This window comes from Apus apus, chromosome 1 (genome assembly GCF_020740795.1).
Source record: "Apus apus isolate bApuApu2 chromosome 1, bApuApu2.pri.cur, whole genome shotgun sequence".
NCBI lineage: Eukaryota > Metazoa > Chordata > Aves > Apodiformes > Apodidae > Apus > Apus apus.
This window is the reverse complement of record NC_067282.1, coordinates 149,443,973-149,456,460: the sequence shown is the minus strand read 5'-3', so window position 1 is coordinate 149,456,460 and position 12,488 is coordinate 149,443,973. Positions and strand designations below refer to the sequence as shown.

The 12,488-nt window shown below is 41.1% G+C and overlaps 1 long non-coding RNA gene across 1 annotated transcript; it reads right to left on the bottom strand.

The window, feature by feature from the left end:
* Positions 1-2,514: 2,514 nt before the first annotated feature.
* LOC127393469 (uncharacterized) lies at positions 2,515-12,471 on the bottom strand. Its single transcript, XR_007891465.1, has 3 exons — positions 12,423-12,471; positions 4,104-4,636; positions 2,515-3,617 (listed from the first exon to the last, which is right to left on the bottom strand). It is a non-coding gene; the product is annotated as an uncharacterized LOC127393469 (long non-coding RNA).
* Between the last annotated feature and the right edge of the window lie 17 nt (positions 12,472-12,488).

Here is a 12,488-nt window from a genome sequence, read left to right as displayed (position 1 = left end):
CAGATCTAGTCAGATGTCACTGGACTGTTGCAGAGCCTCAACACAACCCATCAGGCCAACACTGTTCAGGCCTTGGAGGGGTGTGCAGATGCAGGGGCTCGGCGTTCCTGACCCACTGAACAAATATTAGCCATGTTCTGTACTTCAGCAATGAAGCACGATTGCAGAAGAATCCAAGTGAAAAACTGAGAGCACAGTATCTGGTTAGGAACATGCTTTGGGATCCTTCAGGACACAGGAGGCACACAGGGTGTATATGTTACTCCACTTCCTTTGGAGTGTGCACCCACAGGAGTCCTACCCTGGCATCTTGATGTCTATCGAGGAGGACAGGTCAGCAGCTCTCTGAACTCATTCAGGGTTTACCTCCCTGATACTAACAAGAGGACACCTGCCACTGTTATCTTCTTCTGTTTTTCAAAGCACAGGGTTTTTCCTATACTTGCTGCTCAGCCCTTGCCCTAGGGCCCAGGTGTTCACAGTCCTTTCTTTACATGAAGTGCTTTGCTTCAAATGCAAGGCCTGTAGCTTCATGTTTCTGGTGGCAGCAGAAAGAGTCTCTGCTTGAATATTTCCTCTGCAGCAGAGTTAATCAAGCACCCATAAACTGTACAGCATGAGGCACTGAATAATGTTATTCAGCTTAGTAACTGAGAAAATTAAAGGTATGGCAGAGATTAAAATACCTGCTTTTTCAAACTCTGAAAGACTTCAGATGGCACACAGGGACTTGGGTAGGTGAAGTGTTTTAGCAAGCAAACGGAAAGAGTTAACTTCCTCATGAAAACCACAGCCACTGGTGGTGGAGTCTTGCAGGTGTAGTAGTAACTGAAGTAACTTCAGTCTGGCATCTCTGCAAACAACAATAACAAAAAGAGCAGCGTCCTTGTTACTTTGCTAAACCAACACTGATGCTGAGGAAAAGGTTTTGGTGGCAGAGGTGCCCTCACTGTGACTATTTTGGATCTCATTTCATTTTTCATGCATCAAACATTTCCTTCATAAATAAGTCTCAAAGGTGGTCTGCTGTTGGTATATTCATATTTAGTCTTTATAAGAAATTAATAGCCTTCTTTTGCTGGAAATAGCATATAAGCACCTTCTTAACAACTTTCAGATTATAGGCTTTTAGACTTCATCTGTGAAAGCACTTTGATTACAGATGCAGAAAATAATTGAAGTAAGGTAAAAATATATACATTTTGTATTTCATTATTATGATTGTGGTTGTTTCTACTGCTGCAGTAGCTGTGGGGAACTGCAGTCAGGGCTGGAGTTTGACTGTGTTAAGATTCAATGTAGACTTAGAAAACAGTCCTGAGAGAAGTCCTACTCTCTCAGTGCAGAACTTCATTTAAAATGATGTGTGCCTCCTGAACTCGTATGTCTTGCAGTTTCATTTTTCCTATTGTAGTTAGCCAGTGTGAAAAGTCAAAGCTGTGGGGATGTTGTCCCCTTTTCTTTCAACATCAGGGAGAGCATCAGGCTCGTGTTTGGTGTGCTGGAAGGAAGGGAGGGAGATTAGTATCCAACATTTGTTGGTAGTGAGGTCACTGGCTGATGTTACCTTACTAACAAAACCAGGTTAGAATGAAAGAGCAGCATCCCTATATAACATCTTCATTGCATATGGAGAGACATGCTTAACTGCAGATGTATCTCATCTCATGGAAAATTAAACTGTCCATCTGCTAGGAGTACTGGGTGACTGTAGGAAAGAAAGTCAGAGGCATGAGTTGATAGTAGAACAGTTTTGGTTGATGGTTCAGAAAGTTACCAAATCAAACATCCTACACAAGTACAGCTAGAGTGCCAGCTACCAACAGAAAAGCCAAAGTATCCTCATTCTGTTTTATAACACAGCTGACTGCAGAGTTATCCCAATACAAACTGGGAATAAGCAAGTAGAGATTTTAAGTCTTAGGTTGTTAACCTTTCAGAGGTATCTTTTTTGTTGCATATGCACACACAAGTTCAAACCATTATCGCAATATAATTATATACTTTAAAAAATTATCAAGAATTGTGGTTTTGCAGATTGTAGTCAGCTCATTAGTGAGCCATTAAAAAACTGGTTCCAGCAGCAGAACTATTAATGAGCTTATTTCAAGTAGCATTTGCTTTGTGATTACTTGGCGCTCTGCCTCAGTTTAATTAACATTTTAAATGTACATACTGCTATTCAACCGTATGTTGCACTAGTGTTTACAAAGGTGAATAGATTTAATAGTTCTCATATTATAGGTCAGAACATGGTGTCATTTTGGGGTCAAGTGACAAGACTGAAGCCACCCAACCCCTGAAGCAGTCTGGATCTGTTGCTCAACCTACAGGGTGACATTTCCTCCAGACAACTGAAAGAAGGATTGGGTGGACGCTGACAAGCCTGCAACAAAATAATTACAATATTATTATTCAGGAGAATTATAGTACTCACTTTAATGTATTAATTAATGTATTAATTTGTTGCAAAGATCATAGAAAAGCTTCATATCTGTGGAAGTGCAATGGCCAATGAAAAAACTTACACTGACAGGAAAGTGATCCAATAATTGAAGTTATTTCTCAGAGTCGAAGAAAAAAAGCCATAATCACATAGTAAGAAACAGTATTGTTCCTCCTATCACACTTTCTTTATGTTATCAGCAATTATTTGATGTTCCAATCTTGCACGTCTTATGAATATGAGCAGTCATGAGTAGCATGAGCAAACTTTGCCAAAACAAACGAGCCTGGAAAGGTCAGATCCCTGCCTTGAATAAATAGGTATAAATGATAGTATTGCTGTTTAATCTTCTAGGTGTGGCATGCTGCATCAAAATGCAGAAACTAATTTTTTTTTATCCAGTTTTAAGTAAAATTCACTTCTTGCTGTTTCCCAGCTGTGTGCTCTACTTCTGAGTGCATTTTCATAAGCTTTTTGCTCTGTTTTATGAAGGTGGAAGGTTGACTGAGTTACAGGTTGGGTGTGTGTTCACCCACATTCATAACATCTAACCCCTGAAGAAAAATGTTGGCACGGGAACCTCCCCCAAGAGACTGACATTTAAAATAACAAGCTGTGCTAGGCATGAGGTCACTCCTCAAGTCTGTCTCTACCATGCCTCCATTTTTGTTATGAGATAAAACATTAACGTGATGAGATTTACAGATCTCCACAGCAAGAAGCCCTTCCATGTTCTTGAGGTTACAAACAAAGCACCTCTTTCCTTGCTTTTATCACCTAAGGGAACTCTGCAGAGCTGAGTACATAACCTTCCATCAGTTTAATTAGACATTCAACTCCCTTCTCTGCTCCCTTATTCTCCCCAGTGGACTGATGAGTCAACCAGGCATTTAGAAAATCAGGCAAGGAGCTCCATAGTTTGTTATGGCTGTTGAATTACCAGGTTATAGTGCTTTCAGGTACTCTTGGTACCTTCCAGAAGTGGTAGTGTAACAATAAAACATTCCACAATCTGTCTTAACATCTAGTAAACAGTCCGACCATTGCTTCATTGCTAGTTGTTACTCAGGAGACCCAAGGGATTGCCACTGGTCCTTCCTGGATGCCAGAGGTGTGCATATCACAGCAGTGACATGCCAGAGACTCTTATTTGCTGTTATTGTGTTTATTCCTACAAAGAAAAGACAGATATGAAACAAAGAGCTGTAAATCAGGTGTAGGCATACTCAGAAAAAGTACCTTCACTTCAATTCTGAACTACAAATCACCTGTTTCAAGTAAGAAGATAGTATTGACACTGCTACAAAGTAAATACTTTAAAACCCTGTGCCTTGGTGATGCTGTGTCTGATCTCTGCCTGATCACTCCATACCTATAGCTGGCATGTTGCAGTGATAAAAGGAATGTTCAAAGGTGAAGGAAGCCATGTGGTTTCACAGACCTTGGACACAATGCTCTGAACACTGCCACATATATATACAGCTAGATCTAAAAGCTGCACAATAGGTTTGTACCTTCTTTATGTGGAGTATATTTTCCTTCCTTCTCCCATTTTTTCTGATCAAACCCTATACTTATTTTAATTCCTTTTGCTCTGCAAGAAAAGAATAAAAATAATAACAGTGATGATGAGGCTGATGATGGTATAATTACTTACTTGCATTGTATAGCACTGACTCACTCCTGTGTTGCAGTTAACAGTGTGTAGAAGATGTAGAAGTCCTTTCTTGGAAAGAAGTGATAGAATTGCTGTCCTTGCTTAGGGGACATCCCAATACAACTCTTTGACATGCTGTGGAGCAAGCAGAGGTTGAGTCTCAGAGATGGTGTGTGCTACCAGCTTGAAACTGCGTGGTGGGAGCTGCGGCTTTGCAAGGTCCTACCATGGATGATTTGGAAATTCTTGCTGTGCTACCAGGAAGGGAAGTGGAAGCCCAAAAAGGTGGTTGTAGGCTTGGGGTTACAAGGACTGACAGGAGTTGCTGTCAGCCATACAGTGCACTCAGTGACTTTTCAGTTCTGCAACCCTTTTGTCTTCATTAGTCACATCCCATTGTTGACTTACAATTAAGCACTTCCCATCGTTAGCTACATGGTCAGCTCTGCCCCTGTTTTAGTCTTCAGACACTAAATAAGGACAACCTTCTCAGCTTTCTTGGCTCTGGGTTGTTTCTGAGCAACATGAGGTACCTAGAATAAAAGAAATTTTTTTTCAGAGTAGAACCATGAAAAGCCTTACAAGCATGGATCTTCACTGGAAAAACAGTGTGTCATATTCACTGTGCATTTACAGAGATGCAGAGTGAGAGATGGCACCATTTGCTAATATATAGACCCAAGAGAATTTGCCAAACATGTAAAAAGGGAATGTTCCGGTTTCTCATTCAATTATAAAATGACAATATGATAATTTTGATCACAAATTGTAAGCATACTGTCTAAAAATACCCTGGTATTTCTAAGCAAAAGCACCTGAGTCAATCTCATCCCTGTACAGATAAAATCACACACTGGTCAGTGCTGTTGCATCGTGGTGTCTGGAGCAAAGCTGTGGAGAATGAATGAGTCGTCTCTAAATCTTAGTAGCTCAGGAATCAGAAAGCAAGTAGGGTCGAGTTAAACTCACTCAACATTTGGTATTTTTAAAGTCCTATGAATTTGGAGGTCTGTGTCAAATTTGGAAAGGTTGTGCCCTGCACTGCTGCAATAAAGGGCCCTGTCTCCAACTGCAGTCTGATGTTTCCTCAAAGAATTCGATATGTGAGCTAGGAAGTCCCTAAGAACCAGCTGTTTCTCTGGTTCGGTCTCACTAAAAAGAAACAAGAGGACATACTGGATCTCTCTCTTGATAGCTTTTCTGCCAGACATGAGCAGTGCTAGGAAAGGAGGCCCACACTCAGCTTCCCCTAGGGGTGAGCCTAGCAAGGAACCATCATCCTCCCCACCTGGACTTGGAGTTCAGCCCAGGAGAGAAGAGCAAGCAATGGTGAGGACCCATATTTTGTTTTTATTTCCTGATTCTTTGGACCATCACTATAGGGCTGGGCATGTTACAGGTCTGTGCCAGCACTCCTACAAGACACAGGCTTGACTGTATTTAGGAAGAGATTGCTTTTTAGCATCATACTCCAGGCTAAATTATTCATTTCTGTAGGAATGTGCTGAGAAAACAGACCCTAAAGTATTCATGAAGTATTTCTAAAATTCATACTGGTTTAACCCATGGAAATGATCGGACTCAAGAAAAATTACATGGTCCATGGTTTAATTAAAAAATACATGTTTTTTGCTGCTGTTCTTTGCACTTTCACCCCTATGGAGAAGTTCACAGAGGCCTGTCCTTGTAGCCTATGCAAGCTGCTGTAGAGGCATGGGTTCCTCTATGCCCAGTTGTGTTGCTCTGTATTTTACACCCAGCCCCTCCTGGGCAGCTCATTCTCTCCAGATTCTCTTCCAGAGCAAGCCAGATCATTGCCCTCAAAAGCAGAGCAGGTTTCTCCCAGGTACATTTGACAGGATAGTTCATTGCAAAGTCCTCACAGACTGTGGTGTCAGCTATGCAAACTGTGCTTTAAATCTTAGCCTGGCAAACTTCACATCCTCAAATCCCAGCATCCCACACCTGGGGCACACTACGCACATACCTTGGCTATAAAACCACTGCTCTGCTGGCTGTGGCATAGCCCTCAGGATCACAGGCCTTTTGGACATCAAAAATCACACAATCAGTTAGGCCAGATCTGGCTTTGCTGTGCGGAGCCCTTTCCACGCAGCACTGTATGTGTCACCCAAAACATCAGTCTAATGGGTATAAACTTACATGAGCATTAGTACATCTAAACATGAAATTCAGCAAATCTGCAGACACAGATGCCGTTTATTTTTTTTTCTGATGTAACTAAGCTCTAGTAACATAAAGCATTCAACAAACTTAATGCTCCAGCACAGACATACACATTAATGCAGGTTTGGTTTATATAATCTCAGCCTGATCCTTGTTCTATTGACATGAGTTTAGACATGGAATAATGTGACTTGCTCAGGCCAATGCATGAAATTAAATTTGCCACCCCCCATCCGTTTTCAAAGATAGCAGCAGCAGTTGCTGCATAGTCAGATTTTTAATTAAGCCAGCAGATGGCATTCGTACACTTTGGGCTTCCCTACTCCACACCTACTTTTGCAGCAAGCAAGTTTTGCCTTTATTAGGGGAGATTGAGTCCTTTGCTCATGAATACCTCTCAAATTGGTGAATAAATTTGTTTTTATAAGGGTAAGAGTGTTTTCTGTATGCTGTCCAACCTGAAAAATTACGGGACTGTGAGGATTAGATGTATCATCCCAGAGATTAAAACTTAAAGTAGATCTCACATAAATAAACTACTACATTCAATCTGTCATTTCCAAAACACTCTGATGAAAGATGGCAGATTTGCGAGCAGCTGCTTTCTCTTACTCTTTCATATTACCTTTCAAAGCCATTTCATTATTCCAGGTTCTTCTGATTGAGTGGTGTGTGCTCATTGTCTAGAAACCGAAAGATTTTACAAAGTAAATCATTGCTTCATTTATCAAATAATACCATGGAAAGTTTGTTCAGATGAAAGCAGCACAAATGTGAATTTGAAGTAGTTTTTCAAGAGGAAATGTGAGACCAGAAAAGATGCTATTGTGTTCCCAGTTTTTCAAGGCTCACAGAAAACATGAGATAGCTGAGGTTTGACTCTCCAGCTCATTTCAGCTTGCATAGCAATGAGTCTCAACAGGAGGAATTAAATATCAAAGCAATTCTGTCATGACATGAATGCTGGTACATACTGAAAAGCAAAATGATTGATGAGCCTCACAGAAACCAATCAGATACCAAAAGCCAAACTAAGGATTGTAAATACTTTCAAATTAAATACAAACACGCATGTTTTTCTGCCTTCTGTTCACTTTCTAAAAGGCACAGTAAAAGGAGAGACCTAAGTTTTATAGTAATATTTTACCTAAATTATTCCTGTATTTGGGACTGAAGATCTTATTAATGTTAATGAGTTCAGCATTAGACTTTTTTTGTAAGCAAAGCTCAGTGAGTCAGATACGGACTGGAGGAAGATAAAAGCTCCTTCAAACTTCCAGAAGATGTATATTGGTACACCCAGTATTATCTCAAAAGCTTTAAATGGAAAACCGGTGGCAGAAACGAAACTGAATAGTGCAATACTTGTATATGTAGCTAGATGGCTGCAATGACCCACTGAAGAATGTCCAGATTTGTTAATTCATTGTGGATTCTACTTTTGGTTAACAGTTTGCTTCCTATAAAACAATCTTTCTAGTTGTCATTTCCTTGACATTTTTATTACATACAAACTCCATCTACATTTTTTTCACCGGATTCTTCTAAATAAAATTATCCAGCTTTAAGATTTGCATCCAATTATTTTGGACAGTGACAATTTTAAAGTGAGACCATATTTCATTTTAAAGTAAAATGTTCAGGCCTTATTTTCTCTACCTACGTATTTCTTCAACTACAGAAATACAGAGACACATAAAAAAATAATAAAGAAACCATGCAAATTGAGAAAAATGGATAGTTTTAAGTCTCAGCTTGACAGGGTGCTGAGCCATCTCATATAAACTGTAGTACTATCTAGAAAGGTTGGACCAGATGATGCTTGAGGTCCCTTCCGATCTGGCATTCTTTGATTCAATCTTTTTCTAAAAGAAATTTTCTGGCAGGCAACCTGTTTTTACCATTATTTTATAACCTTACAGATTATTATCTCTTAGGAACTCTCACATTACCTTAAGGCAGTAAATTGGCACAAAAGCAAACTTAAAAAGCCAAGAGAAGCGTTGGCAGGCGTGGGAGGGTGAACACATCTGTGTAGCTTACACAGGCATCTCAGAACGTTTTTTGAGGGGGCTTCTGTGAGTGTGTTAGTTTAAAAGATTAAAGTTTGTGATCTGCACTGAGAGGAGAGTTCTTGCTAAGGTCTGTATACCAAAGCTGGCTGTGAATTGAAGAACTGTTGTAATTAGATTACTGTAAATACAATAAGAAACTCACTCCTGGTGGTCTGGGAAGGGGTGTCATAGGGCACTGGAGAATTGTGTTGGCAGGATTTGGGACAGTTTGAGTGAAAGCAGAGAACACAATCTCAAAATCCTTTTAATCTTCCCCCCTCCAGTTCTTTGGGGATTTGTTTGTCATTAAGTAACAGTCAAAAGATTAAGGAAGTATAAAATGACATTAAAGCTCCCAAGTACTTCTATAAAATTATCAGGGCTAGCGTAGTCTTCAGCGGGGGTGGCTTCTGCCAAGACTTCTTAGAGCCAGGCAAAACTAAAGAAAAAGAGGCAAGCAGGCACAAAAGCGATCCCGGCGAACGTGGGCTGGAATACCGCGTTTCGCTAGCGCTTCCAACACCCCGTCCTTCCAAAGGACGGCGGCTGTTGCTATGTGTCTGGGCTCAACAAGCTTAAACTTTGCATGGCCCATGCTAAACTAATTTGAGTCAATTTGTCTACATCATTTCAACAATCGTTCTGTGCATTTTGAATCGTACATACAACACTGCATGATAAAGGCCCACCGAGCAGATGCCGACTGCTCATTCTGCCGTGGTCTGGCTGTTGCTAGTTCTTCACCATGGTTTCTCCATATCCTAGTGACAATGTTAGTTTTTCGATGGTGAGGTTAAGTCTGTGCCTGGCTAGTTAAGACTTTTCTTTACAGAGGACAGCTCCTATAACAACTGCCAGCTCTAAGCATGACCTTTAAAAATGAAATGAGGCAGTGTTAACAGGAGTATTTTTTTTTTTTTTTTAATCTCCCAAGGGAGTTCAAAGGAATACAAGGAGATTTTGCAAGTAAAGTTTTAAGCCTGCACAAGAAAGAGACACTAAAATCAGAAGCTCTTATCTCAAGAAGGCTGATCTAACCTGCTTACAATTAAATAGCTTCAGTGCAATGGATTTTGATTCATTTGTAAACATGCACTTTGTAAGACAATTTCATTTTGGAAACTGATATCAAACAAGAATAAAGAATTAAAGCAGCTCCACTCTGTACCTAGGTGATACAATGGGGCTGATGTGCAGCTGGTACAAATCAGTATAGCTGCAGAGGGAATTAGCTGCTTTATCCCATTTTCTACCAGCTCAGGATTTAGTCTTTGAGAGTGGAGCATCATGTTTGGAAAACATCAGTATTTCACAAGAGCAAGAAGGAACAGTAAAAAAAATATCCCACATTCTCATATATGCTAAATCCCTGCAAGAGGCATTAAAATCCATGTGTTCTGTAGGGAGAGAAAGCCTATCATTAACATTTTTATTATTCTTGGGTTGGTTTGATAGTTTCTCTGCAAGCGTCTGCTGAGAAAGGATTACCTGGTGAGTCTTGCCAATTTGGAGCCCTGTATAACTCTAGGGACAGGATGGCTGGTTTTCTCTCTCTCTGACAAACTGTTTAGAATTTCTTGCTAGACCCACTAAAAATCACAGCCATTTCCCTATAGCAAACTTTGAAAAAACTTTCAGGTTTGACCATCTTTCCAAAACAACAAAACTGCCCAATCTGCCAAAAAGAGAGCTGAAGTTGAATCTTAGTGTTTTAGTTAATTTATTTTTCCCAAATTTTTTAATATTTTTTTTTTAACCTAAGACAGTTAGGGAAGCCTCTCTCTGTTAACCAAATTGATATTTCTATGAAAACCAAACAAGGATATATTACCTAAGGAGTCACTTTTTTCCTCTCACAGAAAAACATCAGTGAAAAATCTTTCAGTGAGAACTAGGTTTTGGGACATGTTTCAATGCAGAGGCTTTTATTTCAGTGTTTCCTCTCCAGATGATAAAACCAGAGAGATAGGAAACATGGGCAGGTCTGCTTACTGTTGCTTAGTGGCTCTTTTTTAAATTCACATCCACTAGGCGTGTGTTCATCGCACTCTGATTTGAATTTTAAGGCTCAAAATAAAGTTCAGTACTTTATTCAAATTCAAATGAACTCTGCTACACTCTGGCAGCTTCTAAGGATGTGGAAGGGCTGCAAACTCTCAGAAAGTGGAGGGTGCAGCAGGAGCTTGCAGACTAAATCCTGGCTGCCCCAGTGCAAAGATATTCTAAAAATCTCATTTTGGGGGGCAAGTTGAGCAGAGCGAAGCTGTGTCTGAAGACCTGAGCTGGTCTTCCCTGCAGTGCTTCAGCTAATAAAGATGCACTCTGAGTTCATGAGGCAGAGGTCTGCACATTCGATTAGGTGGATCTGAGTTTGGGCTTCCTGCTGATGGTGGGAATGCTACAGCATTATGGTAGTTCCTGAATTTGGGGTGAGGGGGAGCGATGACATGCTGGATATAGATACTGGTCTAGAGAGTTGAGCTCTTCTAGGAGATTTAGGTGAACAAAGTATCTGCCACTCTTGATGTAGTCAGTCACTCAAATAAAAGCAAGCTGATCGCAGCAACATTTATCCAGGATTTGAAAAGCAGTATCAGGAATAAATCTGAATTAAAATTACATGGGTTTCTAAGATAAATGTAGGAAACGATGAGTACCCAAAGCTGGAATAGGAGCTGGATGATGCAGTGACTGTTGGACACTTCAACTCAAGGAGTCACAAAAAATGGGGATCTGCCTACATTTTTCGGTGGGGTAACTGAAGAGAGAAAGCTGTGTTAAATCCCACTCTCCCCTGGGCATAGGTGCCATGATAAGTACAACTGGTCTCTCGGTAGACCAGCATTACCCGAGGCCACTTTTGGCCCCATGTGTGTGGTGCAGTCCAGCACGGCCAGAACAAGTCTCCTTCCAGCCAGATATTCTCCTAAAACAGCTGCTTTTCTTTCAAAATATCACTTAATAAACAGAAAACTTCTCAGTAAGCACTCGTTTTCAAGTAACTGGTATCTCTGGAGTCAGTAAAGATATTCATGTCAATAATTTAAAAAGTAATCTGGGCAACCTTCCCTTCCAAGAACTGCCTGACCATAATTTTTACCTTATTTTTAACACTCTTTTGCCCAGCTTCATTTACCAGATGGCAGACACACAGAGAAGAGAGCAAAAGAAGATTAACATAGCAAGAGTTAGTCATTAACTATCAACCCACAAATCTGCAACATCTATAAAAATTCTTGAGGGCAAGGTGTCTGGTCATCCTTGTTCTGCTGGGAGCCTCCAGGCCCCAAGTTTTTCTGTCCCTGAATTACCCCTTCTCACATGGGAACAGTCACAAAGGTCAGGACAGAAAAAGCAAAAATTTGCCAGATTTTCCTCACAAATGGAAGAGATCCCTGTAGGGAGCCATGGGCACCAAGGCTGGACTGAAATGGCGCTTTGTTCAGGCGGCTCCAGCAGGAGCAGCCCTGTGAAAGTGCCAGGGCAGTGCTGGCCCTGCTCTGTGCTCCAGGGATCAGCCTTTTTGGCAGGCTGGGAATACAAATTATGAGAGGGTAAATCTGTAGTAAAGAAGGTAAAAATAAACGGCTAGGACTGGGCAAGGTAAAAGGCACAGGTTTTTGGCTCCTAAGTTTCCAAAAAGATACAGCTGATGGAGGGGCCTTAAGAGACTTTTCAAGCATTTTATGCAGACATGGTGAGGGGAGTCAGGGTTGAGTGACACATGGACATGGGAGTCCTCAGCGTGGTAAACGACTTGAGGGAAGACACAAGATCCCCAGGCCAAAATGCTTTGGATCTGGGGGAGCCCACCATGGCCAGTGGAGCAGGGAGATCAGACCTTGTGCAAGGCACTGAGATTTTTGCCATGAGCAAAGGTCTCAGCAGGAAGCCCTCCCTGTAGCCCAGCAAGGCTTAGCTTTCTGCCATGAGCAAGTTCTTGAAGTGCTTTTCTACCAATGTTGCAGCCAGCTTGCTGTGGGCCAGGCTGCCATTCAGAGGGCACAAGGAGATAGGGAGCTGGAATGAGGGAGAAGGATGAGGGCAGTTCTAAGCCTCCAAACCACAGCCGCCTTACCTCAGGGATGATGTTTGAGCACGGTTGTTGAGGTCCCTGGTGAGGAAGCTCCCCAGGCTCAGAGAA